This window comes from Ranitomeya variabilis, chromosome 8 (assembly GCF_051348905.1).
Source record: "Ranitomeya variabilis isolate aRanVar5 chromosome 8, aRanVar5.hap1, whole genome shotgun sequence".
NCBI classification, from domain to species: domain Eukaryota; kingdom Metazoa; phylum Chordata; class Amphibia; order Anura; family Dendrobatidae; genus Ranitomeya; species Ranitomeya variabilis.
The window spans coordinates 2,427,560-2,451,683 of record NC_135239.1 but is presented as its reverse complement, the minus strand read 5'-3'; the positions used below and the strand labels follow the sequence as shown (position 1 = coordinate 2,451,683).

General features: G+C 47.3%; 1 protein-coding gene across 4 annotated transcripts in view; it reads right to left on the bottom strand.

Moving 5' to 3' along the window:
* DMBX1 (diencephalon/mesencephalon homeobox 1) overlaps nt 1-24,124 on the bottom strand; it is a 215,636-nt gene that overhangs the window by 108,811 nt on the left and 82,701 nt on the right. For 2 of the 4 annotated variants that reach the window (XM_077278247.1, XM_077278249.1), the window contains exon 1: nt 16,276-16,358. The exons of the other annotated variants lie outside the window; for them this stretch is intronic. The gene's annotated coding sequence lies outside the window, so the exon portion shown is untranslated. Of the gene's footprint in view, nt 1-16,275; nt 16,359-24,124 lie in introns of those variants that run through there. 4 annotated transcript variants of the gene reach the window in all.

Sequence of the window (24,124 nt, the reverse complement as noted above, 5' to 3'; positions counted from 1 at the left end):
TGATACGCAACGCAGAAAGTCTGTACAGGGCAGGAAAGGCGTGGTAAAGCGGGGGACTGTGTTGGCCTTCCACCCGAAGAGGGGATGGGGTTCCATACAGGAGCCGGGGCTACCCACTGACGTCTTTGTTACAAGTTATAACGTGAAAACTCCCTGCTGCGACCGGAATGGCGATCCACTATGAAGGGGGGACCAGGTGACGTACACCCGTCACAGGAGCGCACAAGGATGGTGTGCTCGGGATGTCCGGCGATGTGAGCCTGAGGGGGCGTCACCTGCTGCCCCGATCATGACAGATCCAGATTTGCCAGATCTTGTGACCATCACCACCGTACGCGTAGTAGCGGCTACTGAACTCGCAAGCAAGGTCAGTCTTCAGATCCAGACACCGGGTGGTCTGATGGCCCCTGCGGGACCTGCTACCGGCACAGATGTCGCAGCGGTCAGAGGTCAGGGACCAAGACCGCCAGAGCAAGAATAAACCTCGATACCATGAATATGTATATAGTTACTGTTTCCTGTTTTGCTGCTAAACCCGTTCAGGGTTAACTTTTTAAAGGGATCCCTTTGTTGACCCGGGATCCCTATTGTGTTTTGTTTATTTTTCTAAAGTTTTGCACAAGTTTTCCGAACTGCCGCAATCATGAACAGTGCATGATACAAACTTTTTGTACATAGTTCGCACCTTATTAAAGGCGCCCCCTACTGGTTTTACTTCAAAAAGGACTCTTTGTGAAGATACCACACTGGAACCTTTGCTGAGTACGGACTGGTAGCTTGAGAAGATATGCTACCTCATAGAGACTTGGTCCCCTCTTAAAGGGGATGTTCATGTGTTGCACTTAAGAGAGTAATATTGCTTTAAGACTGAGAGATAGCAATAATGTTTTGATAAAGAGAAAGCGATGATAATGTTTGCGTGAGAAAGTTAAATGTATCCAACTAGTTAATTCTATACTGTGTATAGTAGTTGAAAGACAGAAGGCTCGGGCTGAAAGGAGCGGTCCTGTGAGAAAGGAGAGGCAGTAGGTCTGGTGCCGTAAGGACAGGCGGTCCTGCAGATTTAAAGAAGGAGAATGTAAAAGTTAAATTGCCTTATAATGTGATTATAAGAAGGTCTTTAGCGGATTTAGAGTGTACATCCTTAAGGACAATGTTAACTTATTATGCAAACGTTTGCACTAAGTAGAATACCCGGTTGGGTAACAGGAGTTATTTGTAGCCTGTAATTTATAATGTTAACCATGTTTGTAACGTTCAAGCATCCTCACCTCCCATAAAGGGAAGCTCTGTTCAAGCTTACTTATTGTTATTGCACTCAACAAAACTGTATGTCTTTTTGCTAACTTGTATTGTTGTTTTCTTCCCAGTCCCGGAGTACTGTGTTTAACCAGGGGGTAGTGCAGCGCCCCAGAGTCCTGGTCGTTGCAGTACTGTGGCTCCGCTGCTAAGGGGAGCTATGGCACGTCTGATGGCACTGAAGGAGTTCATCTGATCAGGTATCACAGACACCAATACATTTCATAGTCGGGCCTCCGGAGGGAGCTAAGGGTTCTATTCACTAGGCCACTCCCCACCATAGTGGGTAAACTGGGGGTCAGGCAGGAAGTTAGATCAGAAGCTGACTGGGTTGGAACCAGGCAACACCTTGTGGCAGAGGGTGTTGTAGGGGAAGATACAGTAGGGTCTCTGTCAGGGGTGGGATCCTGACAGAGGCTTGGCAACTTGAGTGAACGTAACGGGACCATGCCTGCTCAGCATAGCGGCGGTGCCCAAGGAAGGATCAGAAGCGAGATAGATTGTGCTGAGTGAGAAACGAGATCAAAGCAATAGGAGAACACCAGTAGGAGTCGTGCTGTAAGACCGAGGCAACATCCTACTGAGGCGCACAACCGGTGGCCGGAACGCCGAGAGAGTATCATAATATCCAGCTTCAAGCAATACTCTAAACAGCGGCAGGACAGTCAGTCTAAGGCGGGCTGTCTAACTTAAATCACCTATGCAGTCTTGGGGGGCAACTTGTGGAGAGGGGTGACTCTAGGGTCCCGGAAGAGCTCCGAGCCTACCCGTCAAACGGGTGCCGTCCCAACCAGAACATCAGGGAGGGACGGAGGATTAGCAGAACATCATCTAATCGAGTTGTGAGGGAACTTAAGAAACAGACACAACAGTTGTGGGGACTTTCTGTAAGCACAGCAGGGAAGGACCACAACACATAGCGCAAGCAGGAAGGCACAGATTTCCACCTGTGAAGAGAACTCTGGAAGTGCCATTGGACCGGCCGGACTTGCGCAGCCTGGTGAACCGTATTCCGGACTGAGGACCCAGAGATCTTCAGTAAAGAGGTAAAGAGACTGCAACCTGGTGTCCTCGTTATTTACTGCGACCGGCACTTCACAACTACACCATCATTCACTATTCTATCACCGGACGTCCCCCACTGACCAGCAGGGTCACGGACCGGGTCTAACCACCGTGATAACCCCAGAACAGAGACTCAGAGGCCCGGTGCCGGGTACCCCTCGGCCCTGCGGCAGTGGGGGCGCTCCACTTCCCTCAGACCCTAATCCAGACCACTCACCCACTACAACCCTTATTCCAGGCCACCTGGTCATTCAGACCCTTAATCCAGACCACCCCATCACTCAGACAATTAATCCAGACCACCCCTTCACCCAGACCCTTACTCCAGACCATCCTTTTGACTCAGACCCTTGATCCATATCACCCCTTCACCCACACCCTTAATTCAGACCACACCCTCACCCACACCCTTAATCTAGACCACCCGTTAACCCAGATCCTTAATCCAGACCACCCATTCACCCTGACCCTTAATCCAGACTAACCATTTACTCAGACCCTAAATCCAGACAACCCGTTTTCTCAAACCCTTAATCCAGACCACACATTGACTCAGACCCTTAATCCAGACCACCCCATAACCCAGACCCTTAATCCAGACCATCCCTTCACCCACACCCTTAATTTAGACCACCCGTTAACCCAGACCCTTAATCCAGACCACCCCTTCACCCAGACCCTTAATCCAGACCGCCCCTTCACCCAGACCCTTAATCCATTAAAGCGTTCACATAGTCCATTGGTCTGCGGGTGGTATGGGGTGGTGTGAATGGCTCGAACACCACAGGTATGCCATAGGGAGTGGACCAGATCTGACATGAACTGAGTGCCTTAATCCGATAATATTTCACTAGGAAACCCTACCCGGGTAAAGATGGTAACAAGGGCCTCGGCTACCTTTACTGCTGTAATACTGGACAGGGCCACAGCTTCATGATACCGAGTGGCTTAGTCCACCACTGTCAGGATATATTTTTTCCCCGACAGGCTGGAGTGGGCCAGAGGACCTATGATGTCAACAGCTACATGTTGAAATGGTTTTTAAATTATGGGCACGGATTGCAGGGGTACCTTATGTCGAGCTCCTGGATGCCGCATTCGCAGGCACACATCGTAGGTGAGGCAATAATGGGCTACTGACTGCGAGATGCCAGGCCAGTAAAAACTTTTTTCTCTTTTCAGTCCTTTTCCTCCCTTGATGCCCAGACAAGGTGATGTCATGGGCCAGTTGGAGTAGCTGTGCCCTGTAATTCTGAGGGGCAATGAGTTGCCTGGTCGTTGTGTCAGGGTTGCCCTTGTCACTGACGTTTGTTACACGATAATACAGTCTGTTTTCTCGAGTGAAGCTATCCCCATTATCTCCCATGTGCCCAGTTTCTGCCCTTAGCCTAAGGGCTGCTAAGGTAGTGTCACCCTCTATTTCTCTCCTAAACTCCTCTCTATCCCAAGACTCTCCCAATGTAGGGGCAGCGAACGTATTGCTTACCAACTCTGATGTGGTTCATGGTGGTTGCTCCCCGGTGTGGTCCGGATGACGAAGTGCTTGAAGGGCCTGTAGTCGGGTGACAGCTCACACAAATTGGCACTGTATCTCCCAATGTCGTTCCCAAGGAGGATACCTGCAGGAAGTCCTTCCATAACTCCAATCCAACACAGTTTTTCTCCACAACCATAATCCAAACTCACAGAAACTCGCTGTATATATTTGCGGGCATCCCCCGCCAGGACAATGAGAATTCCCAGACCCTGGTAAATTGCCTCGGGTCGAACCACACGGGGGTCAGCGATAGTCAGGAATGCCCCCATGTCTCTAAATCGTGACACTTTGTATCCATCAATTAAGACATCCTGCAGGTGGCATTGCCGTTGCGCTGGGTAGCTAAAGGACAAAGGCCGGAGTTCATACACTCCAGGAGGGGTATCTATGGTGCCGTGGTTGTGGTCCACTCTGGTGGGGGTGGTGGTAGCTCTTCCTCAAGCGGGATGGAGTGCACAAGATGCACTGGACGAGGTGGGGCTGCGTGGGGCTCCCTCAGAATCCTTGAGGGACAGCCAGACTGCAAATATCCAGGTTGCCCTCACCCATAACATCTCCTCTCTGTGATAACCCCAGGTCGTGGTCGGAACTGTTGGGGCTCAGGATTGTGAGGCGTGATTGTCATCGGCTTGCGACTAGGTGGAAGGGCAGATATAATCGGAGGGGAACGGGGCGCGGGAGCAGGCCGTGGTTCATTGTCCTGAAGCCTCCTCCATTGCGGTCGGATAGTAAGGGCTTCATCGGCCAGGGCTGCAGCTCTATCCACAGTGCACGGCATGCGCTCCCGGACCCATTCCTGTTCCTCTGCGGGCCACTTGGCAAGAAATTGTTCTATAAGGAAGGCCTGTATAACATATTCCACAGTAAAGGCGTTTTTCTGCTTCCAGCCATCTCCGACATGCCTGGGACATCTTATGCGCATACATCCTAAACGATCCCCCCGTGGTGCATGGGAGGTCTCGGAACTTGGCCCTATATGAATCTGGGGTGATAGCATGGTAATCCAGGATAGTCCGCTTTACAATGTTATAATCCCGATTCCGCTGTGAGTCAATGGTTCGGTAAGCCTCCGCCATGCTTCCTTTCAGGAGTCCCACTTACAAACGCATCCAGCCAGAGTGGGGCACCTTCATCACAGCACACTGCTGCTCAAAGTCATTTAACAACCCCTCCACATCTCTGGAAGCCTCATCAAATGGCTTAAACTCTGTCCGGGTGATCCGTACAGGCTCCCGGATCATTGGGTTTACATTCCACATTGCATTACTCCCTCTTTCAAGCTCCATTGCTTCTTGTCTACGCTGTGCCCGGCGGGCAGCCTCCTCCTTGTACTCCTGAGAGACACCTGGGCCCAGAACCGCCATCTCTTCTTCGTACCACACCAAGCACTGGCTTTTTGGGATGGGGATCCCTGTCTCCAGTGCTTGCCCTTCAGATATCTGGGAGGAGGTGGCCAGGCTAGCATCCACCAGGAGGTCAATTAAGGCTTCTTTAATCAGTCCCTGGTAGTTCAGGCCCAGGTCTCTGGCTCTCTCCTGTAAACTGGTTGCAGTCCAATTTCTGTACTCACTTTGTGGGTGGTTCTCCATTGGGTTGCACTCTGTTGATCCCACTGCTGCCACCAGTTGTCACGGGGTCCTTTTCCGATACCACACAATCAACATAGTGAGGGAAGTGTGAACAAACCCAAGACCTTTATTACAGGCAAAACTAAAAGGTCCATAAATAGTGATGGGCGAGCACTAAAATGCTTGGGTGCTCGTTGCTTGGGTCGAGCAAATTGGAATACTCGTGTACTCGGCCAGAACAAAGAGCCCAATGTAAGTCTATGGGAGACCCGAGTATTTTTACCGTGATCCCCCAAGGGGGTCCTTTTAAGGTCTAAAAACATCTGAAAATGATGGAAACACTGCTCAAATTACACAGGGACATCATGGGGATCGCCCCTGGAAGCATTCCTGACTCCTAGTTCACAGCTTTAATCATTTTTTTCCGAGATTCATGCCATTTTTCCCAGTGCCACAAAAAACACATGAAAACGAAACCAAAATGGGTTTTGCTTGGAAATATGTCAAGGTCCATCCTTTGCAGATTAATGAGTTGCCTGTAAGGCCAAATATTTAACCCCAGACAGAAAATTTCCTCTCCCACTTAGGCTTCTTTCAGACGCAGCGTTTTTGAAGCGTTTTTCAACTTTAACATTGCTTTCAACCACTACAAATGCATTCACTGGGAAATGTCATTGTAACCTGTAACACCCCTAGCTGGCCATGTGGTGTGTGACACATAAGCAGACCCATCTTGTTTCATGTATGAAGGAGGAACTCTTAAAGTCACAGAGCCTATTTTTACTGGTGCTTCAGGTGGCATTAATCTTCTTAAAGGGCCATTATTAAACAGTGGGTCTCCTAAGCTGTTGTAGCCTATGCTGTGAGTGGATGGGCTGCCAAGAATTACGACTCACCACAATATCCCTTTCATAAGATGTCCAGGGGGGACTCCTGAAAAAGTGTTGAATTGAATTCAAGGCCTGCCCTGCTACCAATTCATTTGCACCCCAATGAGCCTTTGAACCCACATAGTGGATGGGCCCATGAAAATCCTCTTTACAATATGTATTTAGTACTCCAGTACGCCTTTGTTTTACACATTGGTGGCAAGGTGAGCCCTGCTGCATAGTCAGTCATATGCACCCCATTAGGCCTTGGAACCCACATACTGGATGTGCCCATGAAAATCCACTTCACAATATGCATTTTGTGCTCCATACTCCTTTGTTTTATACATTGGCAGGAAGGAGAGCCCTGCTGCATAGTCAGTCATATGCACCCCATTAGGCCTTGGAACCCACATACTGGATGGGCCCAGGAAAATTCACTCGTATTTTTTATTGGTATGATGGCTCCCTTTTTGCACAATTATTTACAGGAGAATTTGGCAATTTTATTTGACATGTTTTTAACACGAAGGTTCATATACGGCTTTAAAAAAGGCTAATACTTGCAATACAACGCAATTTTATTGCAAACTACATTGAAGGAATAGTATGATTGAATAGTGTGAGTGCATACACTTTTGTATGTGTTAACATACACAGGTTAATAAGTACATATAAGGATTAAATAAATATAGTGATTACGTATATATGAAGATTAACTACTATACATTATAGTTAGATCATCACCAAGAGGCTTTTAAACATCATCCGCCTGGAATATCAGAGAAGCAACACCAAGACAGAGAACCCCTGGGAGATTACCTACACTGCATGGGCGTCCACAGTTATGCAGGTATCAGCACACAGTACATGTACAGGTACCCCGGTTTTGGCATCTGTCTAAAGGTACCTTCACACTAAGCGACTTTGCAGCGAGAACGACGACGATCCGTGACATTGCAGCGTCCTGGATAGCGATCTCGTTGTGTTTGACACGCAGCAGCGATCTGGATCCCGCTGTGATATCGTTGGTCGGAGCTAGAAGTCCAGAACTTTATTTCGTCGCTGATCACCCGCTGTCATCGCTGGATCGGTGTGTGTGACACCGATCCAGCGATGTGTTCACTTGTAACCAGAGTAAATATCGGGTTACTAAGCTCAGGGCTGCGCTTAGTAACCCGATAATTACCCTGGTTACCATTGTAAAAGTAAAAAAAAAAGCTGTGCTCTGCTTTACGGCCGGCCGCCGCTGACACATTCAGTGCAGGGAAGCCGCCGGCGGGGGACGTGACAGACATCAGAAGGTGACTATGTAGTGTTTTTTTTTAACTTTTACAATGGTAACAAGGGTAAATATCGGGTTACTAAGCACGGCCCTGCGCTTAGTAACCCGATGTTTACCCTGGTTACCCGGGTGCTGCAGGGGGACTTCAGCATCGTTGAAGACAGTTTCAAAGATGCCGAAGTCATTCCCCTGATCGTTGGTCGCTGGAGAGAGCTGTCTGTGTGACAGCTCCCCAGCGAACACACAACGACTTACCATCGATCGCATCGCTGGTCATGATCGTTGGTAAGTCGTTTAGTGTAATGGTACCTTTAGTCATGTTTCTCTTGTCTTATATAGTGAATAACACTATGTAGTAACTCTAGTTTCACTCACACCTTCAAGTGGCCACATTTCAAGGTTGGATGAAACTGAGATATCATGGAGTCATCAGATGAGGGGCTATAAACCCCTAACAAATAAAAGCCACAAGGATTTAGATCAAACCACCACCGGCATAGTTTCAGTAAACCTTAATGTTTTACAATGACAAACAGCAAACATATAGAGGCTTAGAAGTGTTTGTGAAGTGAGTAAACAAACATTTATCAAGATTGTGTCACTATCAGCATTGTCTGTCACATCTCTAAATGTTTTACAAGAAATGCAGCTATGTGATTGTCTGAATGCATTCGGTGTACAGTATTTCAATCTTGTTTACAAATCGCCATTTGTATATTCTCCATTTGTACATTTGAGGCAGACAAAGTTAAGGCTCTCAAGGAGAGAAACAAATATAGTGGACAATGCTATATTTGTAATGAACTACAGAGGCAAAGTAAAAGCATTGCTTTATCAAATTTATATGAAGTGTATTTTGTCCAATGTTAGCAACCAGGCAACACAAAAAGGAGCTTTTCAAGTGAGCTCTTTAAGGTACGCAAATGTTATGAAGTGTTTGCCAACAAGGATGTGGTTTCACCAATGGGGGGCACCCTTTGTAAAAATAGGCTAGTGCCATCACAGCCCCCCTTGACCAAACTTCACCGGCCTATAACAGTACAAAGCACGTTCACCCTGGTGATCTAGTGGCTGTTAAACAAGAGACATTGCAGGAGACAGAGTTAGGAAGTAGGCCCAATGGAATGCCATGCCCAATGTGGGGTCCTTTTTGGACTGATTAAAATAGTGCCATCACAGCCCCCTAGCCCTAAATGCCCCGTACAGACCACGTTCACCCTGGTGATCTACTGGGAGGAACTGGCCAGATTGCAGGAAACCTAGTTAAGAAGTAGGCCCAAAGTAATGTCATGCCCAATTACCCAATGTAAAATCCTTTTTTTTTTTAAATAAAAGAGTGGCATGACAACCCCCTTGGCCAAAATGCACATACAGAGCACACTGACCCTGTTGATCTAGTGGAAGGTACAGGACAGACTGCAGGAGACCTAGTTAAGAAATAGGCCCAATGTAATGTATTGCCCAATTCCCCAATGTGGGGTCCTGTTTTTGCAAAATAAAATCGTGCCTTCACAGCCCCCGTGCCCAAAAATCGCTGGCCTAGAACAGTACTGAGAACGTGCACCCTGGTCACCTAGTGGCAGTTAAAGGACACATTGCAGGAGACAGACTTAATACGTAGGCCCAATGTAATGTAATGCCCAATTCCCCAATGTGGGGTCCTGTTTTTACAAAATTAAATAGTGCCTTAATAGCCGTGCCCAAATATCACCGGACTATAACAGTACAGAGCACGTTCTCCTTGGTCATCTAGTGGTTCTGGATGATGAGGATGAGGAGAAGGAGGAGGATAACAACAAACAGACCAAATCTGGAAGCGTATACTCATGTGTGGTTGTTTAGAGGTGCAAGAGAATACACCTCCCCAAAAGAGAGAATTTATTTGAGGTTAAGTTTTGCTGTTTTCAATTGGTGGTGTACAGCGGATGCGCTTATCTGTGATAATTCCACCAGTGGCACTAAAAACCAGCTCTGACAGAACGCTAGCAGCAGGACAGGCCAGGACCTCCAAGGCGTAGAGAGCCAGTTGATGCCACATGTCCAGCTTGGATACCCAATAATTAAAAGGCACAGAGGAATCACGGAGGACGTTTGTACGATCTGCAAGGTACTCCCTCACCATCTTCCCAAACATTGCACTTCTTGTGACAGCACCCCTTGCCTCTGTGCCAACATGATGGGAGGGTCTGAGAAAACTGTCCCAGAACTTGGCCATTGTTCCCCTGCCTGAGCTGGATTGTACTTCTGTCTCTCTCGCTTGGACTCCTTGGTTGTACAACAAACTCTGACGTCTGCTGCCAGCGTTCTCACATGGGAATTTTGTAAGCAATTCCGCTGCAAGGGCCCTGTGGTACTGCAACATTTTAGTACACCTCTCTGCCTCAGGCAGAAGAGACTGAAAGTTCTCCTTGTAACTTGGGTCTAGAGGTGTCACCAACCAGTAATGAGTGTCACCCAAAATTTTGATAATCCGAAGGTCATGTGAAATGCAGCGCAACATAAAGTCAGCCATGCGTGCCAGACTGCTAACAGGCAAGACTTCCGTGTCCTCACCAACAGGATGACTGACCGTGCTGTCCTCCTCCTCCTCCCTGTCCTCAGGCAATCCCCACTGAACAGAAGCGAATACAGTTATGTTTGTAGTACCGTCTAAAGCGCATGAAAGTAGCTCCTGTTCTTCCTCCTCCTCATTGTCTACCAATCCACAATGAGAAGACATGAGGCTGGGCTGAGTGTAATCCCCCTGTATGTTTCCTTGCTCCATGTCCTCGTGCTCCGCCTTGAATGCATCCTCTTTGATTGTGAGCAGAGAGTTTTTCAGAATGCTGAGAAGTGGGATGGTGATGCTAATTATGGCGCCATCGCCGCTCAACATCTTGGTGCAGACCTCAAAGTTTTGGAGGATGTTACATATGTCTGACATCCATGTCCACTCCTGAGGTCATATGTGTGGAGTCTGACCTGAAATTCGATGGCCTTGTTGATGTTGGTAGTCAACAACGGCCCTCTTCTGCTCACAAATACTTTCCAACATATGCAGCATAGAGTTCCAGCGTGTGAGGATATCACACAACAGTCGGTGAGCTGGAAGCTGAAACCGCTGCTGAAGCACGGCAAGGGCGGCTGAAGCTGTAGCTGACTTTCTAAAATGGGCAGACAGATGGCGTACTTTCACTAGCAGATCCGGCAGCTCCGGGTAGCTTTTCAGAAAATATTGAACCACAAGGTTAAGCACATGTGCCAAGCAAGGTACGTGTGTGAGGTCACCTTGCCTCAGAGCTGCCACCAGGTTACAGCCATTGTCAAACACGACCATGCCTGGCTGTAGGTTCAGCGGTGTCATCCAAACATCTGACTGCTCTTTCAGCACTGTCCACTACTCTTCTGCATTGTGTGGTTTGTCACCTAAGCAGATTAGCTTCAGCACAGCCTGTTGCCGCTTGGCTGAGGCAGTACTGCAGTGCTTCCAGCTTCTGACTGATGTGTTGATTTCAGAGATGGAGGATGAAGAGGAGGAGGAGGTGCAGGAGCTGTAGACTGTGGGGAAAACTCTGATTGATGTAGGGCCAGCAATCCTCAGTGTGGGGAGGATGTTCCATCCCAAGGTCCAACTGGGTCCCGGCTTCCACTATGTTAACCCAGTATGCCGTCATTGAGATGTACCGTCCCTGCCCACAAGCACTTGTCCACAGGTCCGTGGTTAGGTGGACTTTCCCTGAAACAGCATTGTTGAGGGCATGGGTAGTGTTGTGGGACACGTTCTGGTGTAATGCCGGTAAGGCACACCGGGAGAAATAGTGGTGACTGGGGACCGAGAACCTTGGGACAGCCGCCACCATCGGGTTGTGGAAAGCTTCCATCTCAACATGCCTAAAAGGCAGCATTTCTAGCGCAAGCAGAAGAGAAATATTAGAATTGAGGACTGTGGCCTGTGGGGCGTTGGCTGGGTATTTCCTCTTGCGTTCCAAAGATTGGGTTACAGACAACTGAACGCAGTGCTGGGACAAGGATGTGGACGGGCTTGCTGATGGTGTTGCTTGACTGTGGGCCACAACAGGTGCAGGGCTAGAGGTATCATCACATGCGCGGTGTACTGGGGATTGGCTTCTACGCAAAACAGTGGAAGAAGTAGTGGTGTGACCAGCAGGCAGTGGTCCTGGAGCCTGGGGTTTGGCCCACAAAGTCAGGTGCTTTGCTTGCATGTGCCTGATCATGCTGGTGGTGGTCAGGCTGGTTGTTTTGCTACCCCTGCTGATGCGGGCATGGCAGGTGCTGCAAATGGCCTGTTTGGGGTTATCGGCAGAGTCTTTAAAAAATAGCCAGACTCGGGAAGATCTCACAGGTGGAATGGCAACTTCACTCATGTTGGTGTTACGGGGAACGGATGCACACCTTCTGTCTGTTGCCACCACACTGCTTCTTCCTGCCTGTTGGGGGGATATGTGTTATGGACCTGGTGGTTAGGAGCACCCAAAATGACCTGATGGTTAAAATAGAAAACCTGGGACAAGCTCTGAGGAAGTGGTAACTCTACTGACCGCAATCCCTAATCCTATCACATACACTAGAAATAGCCGTGGAGCGTACCTAACTCTCCCTAGACGCCTCTTCACAGCCTAAGAGCTAACTACCCCTAAAGATAGAAATAGAAGCCTACCTTGCCTCAGAGAAATTCCCCAAAGTAAAGGTAGCCCCCCACAAATATTGACTGTGAGTTAAGAGGGAAGTAACAAACACAGGAATGAAACAGATTTTAGCAAAGGAGGCCGAATCTTCTCTAGAAAGACAGAGGATAGGAAAGGGAACTATGCGGTCAATATTAAAAACTACAAAAACCACGCAGAGTGTGCAAAAAGACCTCCACACCGACTCACGGTGTGGAGGTGCAGCTCTGCGCCCCCAGAGCTTCCAGCTAGCAAGGAAATATCATAATAGCAAGCTGCACAAAAACATAGCATGTACTGAGAAATGTATTCAAAAAACCAATGAACAGCAAATGGACTAGCAAGGACTTAGCTTCTGCTGGAGTAGACAGGTCATCAGAGAAATCCAAGAGAGATCTGAACCAGTACTGAAACATTGACAGCTGGCATGGACTAACGACCTGGACAGAGTTAAATAGGGAAGCCAGCAGCAGCAATAAAGGAGGGCAGCTGAGAAAGCCAACCTCAAAGATCAGCAGTTCCACTCAAAGCCACCAGAGGGTGTCCAAGGACAGAACTCACCAAAGTACCATTCACGACCACAGGAGGGAGCCCGAGAACGGAATTCACAACAGTACCCCCCCTTGAGGAGGGGTCACCGAACCCTCACCAGAGCCCCCAGGCCGATCAGGACGAGCCAAATGAAAGGCACGAACCAAATCGGCAGCATGGACATCGGAGGCAACAACCCAGGAATTATCCTCCTGACCATAGCCCTTCCATTTAACCAGGTACTGAAGCTTCCGTCTCGAAATACGAGAATCTAAAATCTTCTCCACCACATACTCCAACTCCCCCTCAACCAACACCGGAGCAGGAGGATCAACGGAAGGAACCATAGGTGCCACATATCTCCGCAACAACGACCTATGGAACACATTATGGATGGCAAAAGAAGCTGGAAGGGCCAAACGAAACGACACAGGATTGATAATTTCAGAAATCTTATAAGGACCAATGAAATGAGGCTTGAACTTAGGAGAAGAAACCTTCATAGGAACATAACGAGAAGACAACCAAACCAAATCCCCAACACGAAGTCGGGGACCAACACAGTGACGGCGGTTAGCAAAACGTTGCGCCTTCTCCTGAGACAACGTCAAATTGTCCACCACGTGAGTCAAAATTTGCTGCAACCTGTCCACCACAGAATCCACACCAGGACAGTCAGAAGGCTCAACCTGCCCTGAAGAAAAACGAGGATGAAAACCAGAATTACAAAAAAAAGGCGAAACCAAAGTAGCAGAACTAGCCCGATTATTAAGGGCGAACTCGGCCAATGGCAAGAAGGTCACCCAATCATCCTGATCAGCAGAAACAAAGCATCTCAGATAGGTCTCCAAGGTCTGATTGGTTCGTTCGGTTTGGCCATTTGTCTGAGGATGGAACGCTGAAGAAAAAGACAAATCAATGCCCATCTTAGCACAAAAGGACCGCCAAAACCTAGAAACAAACTGGGAACCTCTGTCGAACACAATGTTCTCCGGAATGCCATGCAAACGAACCACATGCTGAAAAAACAATGGAACCAAATCAGAGGAGGCAGGCAATTTAGGCAAGGGTACCAAATGGACCATCTTAGAAAACCTATCACAAACCACCCAGATGACAGACATCCTTTGAGAGACAGGAAGATCAGAAATAAAATCCATGGAAATATGCGTCCAGGGCCTCTTCGGGACAGGCAAAGGCAAAAGCAACCCACTGGCACGAGAACAGCAAGGTTTGGCCCGAGCACAAGTCCCACAGGACTGCACAAAAGAACGCACATCCCGTGACAAGGAAGGCCACCAAAAGGACCTAGCAACCAAGTCTCTGGTACCAAAAATCCCAGGATGACCAGCCAACACTGAACAATGAACCTCAGAAATAACCCTACTAGTCCATCTATCAGGGACAAACAGTTTCTCCACTGGACAGCGGTCAGGTCTATCAGCCTGAAACTCCTGCAGCACCCGCCGCAAATCAGGGGAGATGGCAGACAGAATCACCCCCTCTTTAAGAATACCAGTCGGCTCAGGGACTCCCGGAGAATCAGGCAAAAAACTCCTAGAAAGGGCATCAGCCTTCACATTCTTAGATCCCGGAAGGTATGAGACCACAAAATCGAAACGGGAGAAAAACAGTGACCATCGAGCCTGTCTAGGGTTCAACCGCTTGGCGGACTTGAGGTAAGTCAGATTCTTGTGATCAGTCAGGACCACCACGCGATGTTTGGCTCCCTCAAGCCAATGTCGCCACTCCTCGAATGCCCACTTCATAGCCAACAACTCCCGATTGCCGACATCATAATTACGCTCAGCAGGCGAAAAATTTCTAGAAAAGAAAGCACACGGCTTCATCAAGGAGCCATCAGAACTTCTCTGAGACAAAACAGCCCCTGCCCCAATCTCAGAAGCATCAACCTCGACCTGAAAAGGGAGCAAAACATCTGGCTGACACAACACAGGAGCTGAAGTAAAACGACGTTTAAGCTCCTGAAAAGCCTCAACGGCCGCAGGGGACCAATTCACCACATCAGCGCCTTTCTTCGTCAAATCAGTCAAAGGCTTAACCACACTAGAAAAATTAGCGATGAAGCGACGGTAAAAATTAGCAAAGCCCAGGAACTTCTGAAGACTCTTCACAGATGTAGGTTGAGTCCAATCATAAATGGCCTAAACTTTAACAGGATCCATCTCGATAGTAGAAGGGGAAAAAATGAAGCCCAAAAAGGAAACCTTCTGAACTCCAAAGAGGCATTTAGAGCCCTTCACAAACAACGCATTAGCACGAAGGACCTGGAACACCATCCTGACCTGCCTTACATGAGACTCTCAATCATCCGAAAAGACCAAAATATCATCCAAATATACGATCATGAACCTATCCAGATACTTCCGGAAGATGTCGTGCATAAAGGACTGAAACACAGATGGAGCATTAGAAAGCCCGAATGGCATCACCAGGTACTCAAATTGGCCCTCGGGCGTATTAAATACTGTTTTCCATTCATCGCCCTGTTTAATACGCACAAGATTATACGCCCCTCGAAGGTCAATCTTGGTAAACCAACTAGCCCCCTTAATCCGAGCAAACAAATCAGACAACATAGGCAAAGGGTACTGAAATTTGACCGTGATTTTATTGAGAAGGCGGTAATCTATACAGGGTCTCAGAGAGCCATCCTTCTTGGCCACAAAAAAGAACCCTGCTCCCAACGGCGACGAAGACGGGCGAATATGCCCTTTCTCCAAGGACTCCTTTACATAACTCCGCATAGCGGCATGTTCTGGCACAGATAAATTGAACAGTCGGCCCTTAGGGAACTTACTACCAGGAAAAAAGGGGATATGCACCAATCCAGAAAACTTTTATCAAAGCAGGGTGTGACTAATGTATAAAAAATAACCTTTAATATACTTGCGCTAAAATTGGTATAGCCTACCACATTAAAATCAAAACATAAAGGACTCACAGAAATAAACTCCCATAAGCAGGGAATAAACAAATCACCAAATTCCTGAGACTATCTAGACAGCACCTCAATGTCAGTCTCTTAGGGATCCACTGCTATAAAGGGAGCACGTGACACATATATATTACACACCGCATGTCTATTATCTCCATCAATCATGTAGAGATGCAGTGATCATAATTAGTAAAAATTGGAACGATCTCACCTTCAGACTTTCTTTTCAGTAAGGGTAAGACCTCTCATATCTGCAGCATCTGGAAAAGGGGGGGCCCGTAAATCTGGCCACACACATACCCATCCACGCTGTCAGGAAAAGTAATTTTAACCCCAAAATACCAGACACATTTCCCTACGCGTTTCGTTCTGTGTAACTCATCAGGGGAAATTAATGTATTATCCCTCCAACTCCGTGGGGGACCCTAAAAAGAGGGGTATAAAGGTAATCACTATGGAGCGATATTCCACGCTCTTAAATAGCCCGCCTAATATTACCTTGGCTGGCTGAATGACGTAATGTTCTATGCGCCCTGCATGGAACGCCGCTCCTGGACCGCACACGTCACTTCCGGCGGCGCGTGCTGCTTATTTACTATGGTGACGTACTGCCCAATCGCATCCCGGACCATAGGGCTGTGCTGTACAGCTCACTTCCGGCAAGAGGCCCCGGTCCGGTTGCCATAGCAGCATGACGCCCGGCCACATTCTCAGATCCCGGCGTTTCTGCTGTTTACTGATTTCCGGAGTCCCGGAATAAACGCTGCATTAGGTTGAAATCCCATATGCTGCGTCATACAGAAAAGAAATACATTGACCCCTACACAGTTATAAAGCACGCTAAACACAGCGTGCTGCACCACTTATTAATACAGGGCCATTTCTCAGTTAGATACTGCTGATCCTACCATGACCTTCTCTCAGAAGGGAGGATCGTATCCACGGGCATATGCTGGCTGTAGCTCGCGAGAGAGGAAGAAAACCGACAAAGGGGAGGGCAAAGGATAAAAAAACTTACTACCAGGAATCAAATTAATAGCGCAATCACAGTCCCTATGAGGAGGTAGGGCACTGGACTTGGGCTCATCAAATACATCCTGGTAATCCGACAAAAACTCAGGGACTTCAGAAGGAGTGGAAGAAGAAATTGACATCAAAGGAACATCACCATGTATCCCTTGACAACCCCAACTAGACACAGACATTGATTTCCAATCCAGTACTGGATTATGAACCTGTAACCATGGCAGGCCCAACACGACAACATCATGCAAATTATGCAACACCAAAAAGCGAATATTTTCCTGATGTGCAGGAGCCATGCACTTGGTCAGCTGAGTCCAGTACTGAGGTTTATTCTTGGCCAATGGCGTAGCATCAATCCCCCTTAAGGGAATAGGACTCTGCAAAGGCTCCAAGGAAAAACCACAGCGCCTGGCAAACTCCAAGTCCATCAAGTTCAGGGCAGCGCCCGAATCCACAAATGCCATAACAGAGTAGGATGACAATGAGCAAATCAGAGTAACAGATAAGAGAAATTTAGGCTGCAAAGTACAAATGGTGACAGACCTAGCGAACCTCTTAGTGCGCTTAGGACAATCAGAGATAGCATGAGAGGAGTCACCACAGTAAAAACACAGCCCATTCTGACGTCTATGTTCTTGCTGTTCAGCTCTGGTCAAAGTCCTATCACATTGCATAGGCTCAGGCATCCGCTCAGAGGACACCGCCAAATGGTGCACAACTTTGCGCTCGCGCAAACGCCGATCAATCTGTATGGCCACAGACATTGACTCATTCAGACCAGCAGGCGTGGGGAACCCCACCATAACATCCTTAAGGGCTTCAGAAAGACCCTTTCTGAAAATTGCTGCCAGGGCACACTCATTCCATTGGGTAAGCACAGACCACTTTCTAAACTTCTGGCAATACACTTCTGCTTCATCCTGACCCTGAAATAGAGTCAGCAAGATCTTTTCTGCCTGATCCACAGAATTAGGTTCGTCATAAAGCAATCCAAGCGCTAGAAAAAATGCATCCACATTAAGCAATGCAGGATTTCCTGGCTCAAGAGAGAATGCCCAGTCTTGCGGGTCACCACGCAACAAAGAAATAATAATCTTTACTTGCTGAATGGGATCACCAGAGGAGCGGGGTTTCAGAGCAAGAAACAGTCTGCAATTATTTTTGAAATTCAAAAATTTAGATCTATCCCCAGAAAACAAATCAGGAATTGGAATTCTAGGTTCTAACATCGGATTCTGAACTACATAATCTTGAATACTCTGTACCCTAGCAGCGAGTTGATCCACACAAGAGGACAAACCTTGAATATCCATATCTACACCTGAGTCCTGAACCACCCAGAGGTTAAGGGGAAAAGAAAGACAAAACAAGCTGCAAAGAAAAAAAAATTGACTCAGAACTTCTCTTTTCCCTCTTTTGAGATGCATTAACACTTTGTGGGCCAGCTGTACTGTTATGGACCTGGTGGTTAGGAGCACCCAAAATGACCTGATGGTTAAAATAGAAAACCTGGGACAAGCTCTGAGGAAGTGGTAACTCTACTGACCGCAATCCCTAATCCTATCACACACACTAGAAATAGCCGTGGAGCGTACCTAACTTTCCCTAGACGCCTCTTCACAGCCTAAGAGCTAACTACCCCTAAAGATAGAAATAGAAGCCTACCTTGCCTCAGAGAAATTCCCCAAAGTAAAGGTAGCCCCCCACAAATATTGACTGTGAGTTAAGAGGGAAGTAACAAACACAGGAATGAAACAGATTTTAGCAAAGGAGGCCGGATCTTCTCTAGAAAGACAGAGGATAGGAAAGGGAACTATGTGGTCAGTATTAAAAACTACAAAAACCACGCAGAGTGTGCAAAAAGACCTCCACACCGACTCACGGTGTGGAGGTGCAGCTCTGCACCCCCAGAGCTTCCAGCTAGCAAGGAAATATCATAATAGCAAGCTGGACAAAAACATAGCATGTACTGAGAAATATATTCAAAAAAACAATGAACAGCAAATGGACTAGCAAGGACTTAGCTTCTGCTGGAGTAGACAGGTCATCAGAGAAATCCAAGAGAGATCTGAACCAGTACTGAAACATTGACAGCTGGCATGGACTAACGACCTGGGCAGAGTTAAATAGGGAAGCCAGCAGCAGCAATAAACGAGGGCAGCTGAGAAAGCCAACCTCAAAGATCAGCAGTTCCACTCAAAGCCACCAGAGGGTGTCCAAGGACAGAACTCACCAAAGTACCATTCACGACCACAGGAGGGAGCCCGAGAACGGAATTCACAACAGATATGCCTCCTTCCCCATTTGTGCTGCTGTCCTCGCTATGCATGTCCTCCTGCCAGGTTGGGTCAGTCACTATGTCATCCACCACCTCATCTTACACATCCCCACCCTGCTCCTCCTCCTGACTTTCTGGCAATTGTGTCTCATCATCGTCCACCTCTTGTGACACTTTCCCACCATCGCTTTCGTGTGACCGGGGCTGGTCAAAGCTTTGGGCAGCTCTACATGCGATCTCATCTTTCCCCACTTCAAGTTGGCCGGCAGAGATTTCTGAATCTTGAAATGGAAAACTGAACAGCTCTTCAGAGTGTCCAAATGTGGGATCAGTTGTCTCAGGGCACTAGGCATGGTGGGAGGAAGGAGGATCAGGGTGAGGAATATCCTGGCCACACTCACGGCTACTCAGACTTGATCGTGTGGAAGACAAGGTGATGGTGGTGGCTAAGTGACTGGAAGCATTATCCGCTATCCAACCAACAACCTTTTCACACTACTCTGGCTTCAATAGTGGTGTGCTGCGGTCCCCTAGAAACTGGGACAGGAAGGTCGAGCGATAAGATGTGGGTCTTTGTTGTTGCCCACTTTCACCTTGCCCACGGCCTCGTCACAGAGCACAGAGATATACGATGGCTGTAACGGAAATACCACACTGGCAAATCTGTGACCTTCCAATTTTTTTTTAATGCTAAATAGCGCTGTATAGAATTTGAGTATCACACAGCCAAAAAATAAGTGCACCGGCCTCCAATGACCAAACTCGGAGCACGCAGATACATGAGGCCTTTTTCGGTGAATTTAAAACACCAAAAAAAAAAAAAAAAAGGGGGGGGTAATTTGTGGAAATTTTTTTTAAAAAAAATTGGTATATAGACAGTAAATAAGCTGCAGCATCAGGCAGTTTGGGAAGGATGCAGTGGGACCAATGGACACACAAAGTGCCTGCAGTCCTTGCACTCTTGTGGATATGCTGTGCCCTGCCTACCTAGCGCTGCAATATCGGGACCCACAAATTAGCCCTAAAAAGGACTATTGGTTTCTCAGGAGTTGTGGATGTAAGAGTTGCAGACCTACACTAACTCTAAAACCACGATTCTGACCCTATCTCGGCAGCAGCTCTCCCTACTCTCGCTGAAACAGGAACAGAATGCGGTTAGCAGGGCGGCGCCAGGTCTCTTATACTCGGGATGATGCTGTGCGGCCCAGCCAATCATTGCATGACCACAACAAAGATGGCTGCGGTGTTTCATGGCCTGGCATCCCTGCACAGTGATTGAGTCTCTATAGTCTGCCAAAAATGTGGGGTGGAGACTGCAGTTACCTCCGAATAATCCCAGAAATGCTCGGTGGTCGGCGAGTACCCCGATACTCGGGCGAGTAACGAGTAGTGGCGAGCACGTTCGTTCATCACTATCCATAAACAATCCATTACACTGAGGATACAATAGTCCAGAACATGAATGTATTTCAGTAACAGGATAACATGTCCAAGGAGATGAGAGTCCAATAATCCAGCAGACAGAGGATAAAAAATCCATATGCTTCCCTTTCTCTCTGACGTGCTGGGTTCACACCATCCTCACCACACAGGAACTGACTTCCCAGCTCCTGTCCTCCCCAGTCCCCTCCTTATGTTCAGGGGTAGTAAGACAGGTTGGGGTGATTTTCAGGCCTCCCAGACCTGACAAAGGTGCCTCGGGGATTAAGGCACTACAGACAGGGGGTCATCAAGAGGCATAGAAACAGTCAGGCTGCAGACAGTATGTGAGTAATTCAATTATCAGCCTTTTAGAAGGTAATTGAGACTCTAGACAATATGGGGAATACACAGAATGATACAGGGCAACAAGAGAACACTATGAGAATCAGTAAAATATAAATATAGGCAAAATGAAACCCACATAACACATCACATCATCACATCACCCCTTCACTCATACCATTAACTCAGAACACCCCTTCACCCACACCCTTAAACCAGACCACCACTTCACCCACACCCTTAATCTAGACCACCCGTTCACCCAGATCCTTAATCCAGATCTTTGCTTCAACCAAGACCCTTAATCTAGACTAGCCGTTGTTAGGGTTGGCGGAATGCACCGAGTATAAATATATGAAATAATAGGTGAGTTTGCAACTCGGGGTCCACCGTGCAGGAGAGGAACCTGCTGCTAGTAATTGGCATCGCTATATGGCGGTATTAGCGAACTCTGTTACTTCACAGAATCGCTAGGATAGGGAAACGCTGTGCCCTGTTAACCTCACAGAGGAACACAGCTACCAAACAGAGCAAACTGTGGTCATGCAGTCAGCATAGCACACAAACTCCTCCTCACCGGAGGTGCCGGTATTCTAGGGGCTTATTTCAGCCAACCCTGACCTCATGCAAACATGACCACACAGTAGCAAGGCTCAAAACATAGGTTGATACTAGCGCATGGCCGTGCCGTCATGCAAATCTTTTATAGCTGTAGCAGCAAGGACCTTCCTGGTGGTCCAATAAGAGCTGCTACAGGACCTGAGCATGTGACCCCAGACCTCCAATGGGAGGTCGTCCCGTGGGCATGCTCAGTATGGGAAAAGAGGGACTTAGTCCCAGAAAGACCTGCTCGCTGCTGAACATTGCTGGCTACAAAGACAGAGCCTGGAAGAGCAGTAGTAACCAGTCGTCCAGTGTCAGCCTGAGCCAGATGCTGGGACAGATGTCTCCACTGAGCAGGCTCCACTGTGGCTGGAGGAAAATGGGAGACCGCAGCAGACACGGTTTGAGATTCCCCCTGTGCAGTGGTGGTAAGTTGACACCTAACACCCGTTCACCCTGACCCTTCATCCAGATCACCCCTTCACCCAGACCCCTAATCCACACCACCCATTCACTCAGACCCTTCATCCAGATCACCCTTTCCCCCAGACCCTTAATCCAGACCACCCCTTCACCCACACCCTTATTCCAGACCACCCGTTCAGTCAGACCCTTAATCCAGACCACCCGTTTATTTAGACCCTTAATCCAGACCAGCCCTTCACTCAGACCCTTAATCCAGACCACCCCTTCACTCAGACCCTTAACCCCTTCATGACCCAGCCTATTTTGACCTTAATGACCTGGCCGTTTTTTGCAATTCTGACCAGTGTCCCTTTATGAGGTAATAACTCAGGAACGCTTCAACAGATCCTAGCGGTTCTGAGACTGTTTTTTCGTGACATATTGGGCTTCATGTTAGTGGTAAATTTAGGTCGATAATTTCTGAGTTTATTTGTGAAAAAAACAGAAATTTGGCGAAAATTTTGAAAATTTCGCAATTTTCACATTTTGAATTTTTATTCTGTTAAACCAGAGAGTTATGTGACACAAAATAGTTAATAAATAACATTTCCCACATGTCTACTTTACATCAGCACAATTTTGGAAACAAAATTTTTTTTTTTATAGGAAGTTATAAGGGTTAAAATTTGACCAGTGATTTCTCATTTTTACAACAAAATTTACAAAACACTTTTTTTAGGGACCACCTCACATTTGAAGTCAGTTTGAGGGTTCTATATGGCTGAAAATACACAAAAGTGACACCATTCTAAAAACTGGACCCCTCAAGGTGCTCAAAACCACATTCAAGAAGTTTATTAACCCTTCAGGTGTTTCACAGCAGCAGAAGCAACATGGAAGGAAAAAATGAACATTTAAGTTTTTAGTCACAAAAATGATCTTTTAGCAACAATTTTTTTATTTTCCCAAGGGTAAAAGGAGAAACTGGACCACAAACGTTGTTGTCCAATTTGTTCTGAGTACGCTGATACCTCATATGTGGGTGTAAACCACTGTTTGGGCGCACGGCAGGGCTCTGAAGGGAAGGAGCGCCATTTGACTTTTTGAATGAAAAATTGGCTCCAATCTTTAGCGGACACCATGTTGCGTTTGGAGAGCCCCTGTGTGCCTAAACATTGGAGCTCCCCCACAAGTGACCCCATTTTGGGAACTAGACCCCCCAAGGAACTTATCTAGAAGCATAGTGAGCACTTTAAACCCCCAGGTGCTTCACAAATTGATCCGTAAAAATGAAAAAGTAATTTTTTTTCACAAAAAAATTAGTTTAGCCTCAATTTTTTCATTTTCACATGGGCAACAGGATAAAATGGATCCGAAAATTTGTTGGGCAATTTCTCCTGAGTACGCCGATACCTCATATGTGGGGGTAAACCACTGTTTGGGTGCACGGCAAGGCTCGGAAGGGAAGGAGCGCCATTTGACTTTTTGAATGGAGAATTAGCTCCAATCGTTAGCAGACACCATGTCGCATTTGGAGAGCCCCTGTGTGCCTAAACATTGGAGCTCCCCTACAAGTGACCCCATTTGGAAACTAGACCCCCCAAGGAACTTATCTAGATGCATAGTGAGCACTTTAAACCCCCAGATGCTTCACAGAAGTTTATAACGCAGAGCCGTGAAATTAAAAAATAATTTTTCTTTCCTCAAAAATTATTTTTAGCCCAGAATTTTTTATTTTCCCAAGGGTAACAGGAGAAATTGGACCCCAAATGTTGTTGTCCAGTTTGTCCTGAGTACGATGATACTCCATATGTGGGGGTAAACCACTGTTTGGGTTCACGGCAGGGCTTGGAAGGGAAGGCATGCCATTTGTCTTTTTGAATGGAAAATTAGCTCCAATCATTAGCGGACACCATGTCGCATTTGGAGAGCCCCTGTGTGCCTAAACATTGGAGCTCCCCCACAAGTGACCCCATTTTGGAAACTAGACCTCCCAAGGAACTTATCTAGATGCATAGTGAGCACTTTGAACCCCAAGTGCTTCACAGAAGTTTATAACGCAGAGCCATGAAAATAAAAAATAATTTTTCTTTTCTCAAAAATGATATTTTAGCCCATAATTTTTTATTTTCCCAAGGGTAACAGGAGAAATTGGACCCCAAAAGTTGTTGTCCAGTTTCTCCTGAGTACGCTGATACCCCATATGTGGGGGTAAACTACTGTTTGGGCACACGTCGGGGTTCGGAAGGGAAGTAGTGACGTTTTGAAATG